This window comes from Pygoscelis adeliae, unplaced genomic scaffold (assembly GCF_000699105.1).
Source record: "Pygoscelis adeliae isolate BGI_AS28 unplaced genomic scaffold, ASM69910v1 Scaffold59, whole genome shotgun sequence".
In the NCBI taxonomy this organism is placed as follows: Eukaryota; Metazoa; Chordata; class Aves; order Sphenisciformes; family Spheniscidae; genus Pygoscelis; species Pygoscelis adeliae.
Genome location: NW_008825565.1, coordinates 907891 through 915575, shown reverse-complemented (window position 1 = coordinate 915575; position 7685 = coordinate 907891).

Sequence of the window (7685 nt, the reverse complement as noted above, 5' to 3'; positions counted from 1 at the left end):
AACATCCTCTATGTATCACAGGCCATTATATTTCTTCCTGGACTGAGCCCTGTCCCTTGGGTGTTCCTGAAAGGTATCCAACTTGATTTTAAGACATTAATCATAGAATCATAGAATCACAGAATAGTTTGGGTTGGAAAGGACCTCTAAAGGTCATCTAGTCCAACCCCCCTGCCGTGGGCAGGGACATCTTCAACTAGATCAGGTTGCTCAGAGCCCCGTCCAACCTGACCTTGAATGTTTCCAGGGATGGGGCATCCACCACCTCTCTGGGCAACCTGTGCCAGTGTTTCACCACCCTCAGCGTAAAATCAAATCAGTACATCAAATACCTTACAGAGCTATGTGGATTACATCTCCTTAGTTATTTTAAATTAACAAAACTTATGCTCTTAAAGAATGCACTTAGATTTGTTTGACAAAACTGATCTATTTCCCATAAAACCATGTTGACTGACATTAATTAGATTCCTGCAATTCTTAATCAATTAAATCATGTACCAGCTTCTCCTTGATTTTATCCAGGACTGATGTAATGCAAAATTATCCTCTTTTTGAGTCCTTTTCTTTTTCTGTTTTGCAAACACTTCTTACCAAGAAACCCATAATAGGCAGTGCATTTGTATACAGCAGCTGGGCAGTTGAGAATGCATTAATTAGTATATTACAGCAGTGGCACTTATTATTTATTATGCCATCATCAGAAACACAATTAAGTTATTGTAGAGTTGCTATGGTTTCCGAAGGAGGTACAGTGCAGACTAATTACCTCAAGATGCCAGATGGTGCTGAATAATTCCTGAGCAAATGCCCCATCACCTCTGCCTCTCCTACGTTTGTATAGTAAACAAAACATTGATAAAATGGAGGTTGAGAATGTAGTAATTTCCCTTTATAGGTCTCCACAGGTTTCTGTTTGCCCTGAGCATATTTACATTCTTCAGACTTTATTGTTTAATTTTCTCCCATCTGTGCTAAGATCCTAATGAAGGAACTGCAAACAAGCATGTAAGAAAACTCTGCTGCTGGACATCTCGACTGCAAATGCTTCATCTGCATTATACCAGCAATTTTTGTATTGTTGGTCATGGCTGATGACAAGATGCCTGATCCTGTCCACAGGGCAAGTAAGCTGTAAGAGACACTTTAAGCACCGTCTAGACCCGAGATTTCCCTTTAGCCTAAAAACTCACCACTTTGCGGATCATGGGGACGTCCTACAGTGCAGCAATGTAGATGAACATCTATTTGGACCTTAAGCCTGACCTATAGGATGCTCCACATGGAGCATCATGAGTACATGCAATTGTCAGGATTTTTAAAAATTGTAAAGCTTAAAGACAGTGAAGTTTGAGGCCACTCAGTCTTAGAGACAAGGCTTTCTTGTGGATCTGTGCCTGATCTCATGGCTGCTTTCTCTTTCTTCTCTTTCAGTGGTCAATAGGTTAGTTTGGTGTCTGCAAAATCTTCCATTATACAGCCCGAGAGGCAAATAATAGATGAACTCCAGGTCTGCACATGTAGCAAGTACCAAACTATAACTTTACTATCAGGGGATACAACAAAATATGAGGCCACAAAGAAAAGTCTTTGGGATAGTGTGTCACAGAGATGCATGCCATAGTCCAGAAATTCTGGCTGTCCTGAGTGTCAGTCCACAACCAGAGAACCTGCAGCACCAGGTCAATACAACAAGTAGGTCAGGCTTTGGGCAAGAGCTTTTGTGCCCTGCTTCTGCTACCAGTATCGTAGGATTGCCAACACACTGCTCTAAGAAATAGCATTTTAATTTAGTATATCCCCCATTCCGAGTTTAAATTCAGATTTGCAGCCGTGAAAAACGAGAACAGCAAATGTTTCCCCTCCAAATTCAGAGCTTGCCTATACAGAGCTTGCTTAGGTTCTTCCGAGTATTTGGGGTTATCTAATTGATATCTCACTTCTATACAACTTCATGGGGCTTTCTTGTCGCTAAGCTGGTCCAAGCTGGTGAGGCTCCAGGTTTTTTTAGCTTCTCTGTGGGGTTTCAGTAATTCCTGTTATGGGGACTCTCATGATCACAGGTAACAAAGGCAACCACAGATGCAGAAGTTTGTGTGTCAGTCTCTGGTTTCTGCTTCAGGAGCTTCTGGGCCTTCTGGGGACAAGGTCCAGGATCACTGGCAAATGCCTGGAAACTGCTGAGAAACTTAAGGGTGCCTGCTACTGACAGGTAAGGACAAGGTAAGGGGAGATACAACGGGGTGATCTCAAGGAAGCTCTAGCAGCTTCTAACAAGCATGATCAGCTACCCTTGACCTAGAGTGACTGAAGCCTTTGTTGCAGCTTCCACCAGTTAGGGAGGATCTTGGGACAGGCCTATACAAGAGCTAGGTGCTTAGTTGTGGTGGTGACACATGATAGAGCAGTTTCCCAGGAGGTGTTTGGGCAGCTGTCCCTGCTAGGGCAGAGGCTTTGGCACAGACTGAGCTTCAGATGGCAGATGCAGTCCTACAACTCCCAGGCTGCAGGAATGTCTGGGGCCTCTCGCTGATGCCAGGAGAGATGGCCTTCTGTCCTGCAGGAGCTGTGCCACCAAGTGGAAGAGTTGCAGAAGGAAGAGAGCAGGCTGTGCAGCATTGGAGAAGATGGGATCTTCTCTGAGATGCAGCAGCTTGGATAGCGCTGGACCCTAACTGCAGTAGAGAAGCAGGCAGTGTCCACACCTAGTCTTAAAGTAAGTGCAACCTCTGGAGAAGGGGAAGGATGGAAGCTGGAGACTTCTAGCACGAAGAGGAAGGATCCTGCCCCATCTAAGGGCTTACAAGTACAAAATAGGTCCACCACACTCAAAGGTGAAGAGGAGCCAGATGTGCCTTCAAGCAAAGGATCTGGTCCACCTCTGGTCCATAAGAAAGAGTTTGGTCAAGAGGAAAGGAGGTGCAAGAATGGCAAAAAGGTGGCTTTGGAAATAGAGTAAATTGGGAGTAAGGTATAAAATCAGGTAAGGAACACAGAAGGGGGTGAATCTTCTGATGCTAGGAGCATAGATGTCTACAAACACTAATGAAGCTGACCTGTGGACTGGGATGCTGACCCATCTTCTGGGGTGCTGGAGGGAGCTCTCTTAGACAACCCACTGAACTTTCCATCAGGTCTATGTCTGAAAGACTTGGTGTGGGGTATGGTAAAGACAGATGGCCTTGCAGCCAAGTACTAAGTGATGGGGGGAGGAAAGGGTGATAGAGCTGTAATTCAATAGTAGTTGTTTGTTTTTCATACTTGAGTGATAATAGCTTTATAATTGTATGCAATAATTATGCAAAATGATATAACTAAATCAGTAGTAGTGGTATGCTTATTATTTAATTATATTATTAGGCAATTACTTCTAGTAGTGTATTGCTTAATCAGTACATGCTTAATCATTGTATTCTCTTACATCAGTAATATTTCAAGCCTGCAGGTTAGAGGGTGTGAGTTAGACCCGTGAAGCAACAATGTCCAAAGGAGAACATACTTAAACCAGCAAAGAGGTAAATATCAACTCTTATTTTGCAGTGTTGGACCTTAGGTACGAAAATGGCTGTCTGCCTTGTCAGATTGTTTAAATATTTAAACAAGAAATTAGTTTAATCAATGGGAATTGCAGTCATTGCCTCAGTTCAAGCTCTGTTTGAAAAGATCTTTTAATTTCTTATTCCTGCATAAATTTTGGTTCTTTTTTGATTCCAGCAAAGGAAATAATAATTGAAATGCCCAGATCAAATGAAATACTACACTTCTTCCCTTAAAATACTAGCTTCTTAGAAACACTGAAGACAGATTGCTTTCTCAGGTCAACAAGTTGGAAAAGAAAGCGCTGTTAAAGCATCAGCCAGTTCACTTTAGGAATATGTACATTTCCCAAGATAACACATTCCCAAGATGTACAGTTAGTTTGAGGATAATACATATAATTCTGGTATAATAAAATTATTTCATTACAGGAGCCAGAGAGGTATGAAATCACTTCCTGCATGACACCATCTATTGATCATGAAACAGCAGATTGCATAGTTTGATAATTTGTTGAGAAATGACTTGGCTGTAATCTATCTTGCTCCAGTCAGAGGAACTATGCATTTCTTGTATATAGCTAATAAACCAGGACTTTACTGAACACAGATATTTATATTGCTGAAAGTTTACAAGCTAGACATTCTAAATAATAATTCTATTTTACTGTAAGAAGTAGCATAGAGATTAAACTCCTCCAAGGAATGATCCATAGAAGGCAGGTGAAGCGATGAGGCTGAGGGCTGGGGGAAGCAGACCAAGCAGGGGATCAGAGCAATGGAGAAAATCAAAACCAAGACTGTGGCAGGTTTGCTTGATATGCTCTGACTACTCTATTTGCCATGAATTTTGAATTTGATTAAGAGGCTTTCAGAAAATTGGTCATAACAAAATATTTGCTCCTAATGAAATCATTACATATGAAACTAAAGGAAATTATTATACAAATTAATGTCTTTCTCAATTATTATACAAATTAATATCTTTCTCATTCTGCTTTATTTTCTAGTTAATGGTGCCTGAAAGTTAAAGGAAAATGTTTCAAACTGGGAGAAGTTTGGACTGAGAAAGGGAGGTGCAAGGACAGCAAATATGACACTGAAACAGGAACACTAACATACATACAAATAGTTTGTCAAATTGAACAATGTATGCCGAAGAAATTGTGATATACATGAGAAATACATCAATATGTGTTTTTTAAAAAAGGAAGATCACCAGCATTTTTAAAATGAGGTAAAGTGAGACTCTTCTGACTCCAGCTGATGGCACCAAACTCAATTACTGTGCACCAAGGAAACCTACCAGCTCTTGAAATCAAGTCATCTCACGTATGCTGGCTACTGCAGTCTTATGAAATAAGGGTTACAACTATGCACCAACACAGAGGAAACAATTTTCCTTTTCTTCCAAAAAGGAAAATAACAAGACACATTCAGGCATTTCATTCCAGTGAGTGTGCATGTGTGTACATCTACTCCAGCTGTAGTTATGGACAACAAAAACTTGGACTTAAACTTCCAAGCAAGTATTTATCAGTGTAAAGTAGTAATTTTACAGTACATGTGTATTTTCAGTAATACAATCATGGTATTCTTGTAAGCTATATCATCACACTATATGCCTACTTTTATACTACAATGAACATTTTTTTAGACCTATGAACCACATTACATAATAAGTAATGTCCTAAGTAACAGAAATATATGTAGTCAAAGGTGTACAAATTTCTAATTTTTTCAGCTACAGTGTTTGCTTAAAGTATTCTCTGTATAACTGTGGGCTTCATTTACGTGAAAATTGACATCCCTAGGTCTCAGAAAAATAATCAGTCTGTATTACATGGACAAATAATGGTAATACAGAGCTTGTAAAAACATGGAAAAACATTCTGTGAGAATTTCTTCATTTTTGCTCCAAATTTGATGAATTAATGTTTTTTAAAAAGTAGTATTTTAGTGTTATCTCTAAGCAAATACAGTGTTAAAGGTGTAGCTGAGTTTCCAAAGCCAAAAAACCTGCCCTTAGTGTTCCTGACATGAACTTTATCCTATTTGCTCATGCGAATGACAACTCGGTTCCCTGCTGCTCTCTGTGTTGCCCTCCACTGTCAAGCTGCCTGAGGGAGAGAGCAGAAAAAGCCCCCGCTTTACCACTTGACCCTCTCTTGTCTCAGTGTGGCTTTAACCTTGTGGCTTACTGTGTGCTTCTGATATTTTTAAAGGAAAGAAGGACTGGAACAACAAAAATAAAATTTGATAGGTGGTCTAGAGTTCAGTTTTTTCGTCAGAAAAGACTGGGACAGCCGTTTGAGCGCTAACAGTGGGCCAGTTCAGGACGATGCCATAGGTTACCACACTTGCTGCATAGTCTGTCTTTGAGCTGCTCAGAAACTCCAGCTCCCATTATGAGACTTAGGTCTGTCCAGTAGGAGTGAAGTGCCTAAATATTACTGAGGGTCTGGGTAATGGCATAACATACATGGTTACTTCGAAGATGAGAGTGCTTCTGCCGTTAGCTGCTGGCATCCATATTGTGTTTACACCAACCTTCACAGGTCTCATCTGCCCTTGTAACAGGCAACACGGTCATCCCTCTCAGAAAAGTCTATATTGACCTGCTCTGTAATGGAATATCAAAATGCTATCACTAAAATGCCAGGTAGGCCAATTATGGCCAGGTACGACAATTAAGGCCATGTGAACTATAGATGGTGCTGTATCCAGCATCTGTAAAGAAGTTCACCCCTGAGGTGACTCCAGATTGCAAGTCCTTCCACAGCACAGGGTGATGACTTGCTTCCCAGCTGTCCCCAGGTTAAGCAATGCGGATGACTGGTGAATGCTTTTGCACCTCATTGTGAAGATATTCTACGAAAAGATTAGGTGCTTACACAGTGCGGTAATAGGGACCCAGTAAGAACTGCCGGTAGAAATCCATGTAAGCAGGTGGCTGATGGATTAGCAGATGCCAGGTTTTGAGGTCTCTTCTCACTGAAGAGAATAACTTTTGATGCGTGACTTAATGATTAAATCTTTTGGTAGCCTATACCTTACACGATAAACTGTACTGAGGATGTTCAAGAGAGATGCAAGGTGCTGTGTGCACCCTGTTGCCACCTCACCCCAAGAGACTAGATTCAGCAATCTTTAGGATTTTGCTATGAGTATCACAATAACTGGTGATCTTTAGCAGAAGAGTGAAAAATGTGGAGATGATACTCAAAACCTGACTGGACACAGTCCTGGGCAAATGCATAACTACTGAAGTAAAAGGATTGCATGAAGATCTCAGCTTCCATGAAAAATGTGATTGCTCTCTAGGTTGTTGCGGGGGAAGGTCTGAAAACACCAAAGGAGTGCAATAACAGGATCAAGATCAAAGAGAAAAGAAATATGCACATTTTGATATTGTACAATATTTACCCAATCTGAAGATTTTAGCGGATGTGACTCATGATTTTTGAACATTTAGGAAATATCATTGGTAACTAAGATTAGGGTCACTCGCTGAGACATCCTTAAATAATCTGATATCTGTGCTAGAGCTAAACGACCAAAATGCTTCACTTATTTAAAAGGAATCTTCACCTGCCCAGCTGATTTAGCTTTCATCTGGGTTTTTGTTGCTGAAAATAAATGAAGCCTGCTGCAGAAAAATGAGAATCTGCCCCACAAAATGTAAGATGCAGAAAAAATTGTGAGGGAAACCTCACAAATTGCTTGGCCTGGAGCCGAAGCGCCAGCAGAAGGGAGATTTTGAGTCCAATAAATGCAAGTCTTTGGAGACCACAATAAAATGGGATTCTAGTGACAGTGCACGTCTATGAAAATTCACTGCAGTATCAGACATCCCAGGTGCCTACTTTATCAGGAATCGTTATGCTGCTCGGTGTTCCAGGAACAGTTCTGGACAATGAAATAGCTTTTGCATTCAGAGTGGTGACATTTAGTCACCAGGCCTTTAGCTGTCAAGCATAAAGGCTGCTGCTTGTGAAAGGGGTTTGTTTGAAAGAAGAGAGCGTGCACGTGTGTGTTATTAACTGGAGACTAAGGGTAAACTTTTAAATTAAATATGCTGCAGCTCAGTCAATATCTTGGGCTCAACATCATTGATGGGGGGTGATGGGGAGGTCTGAGTTCCTGCTG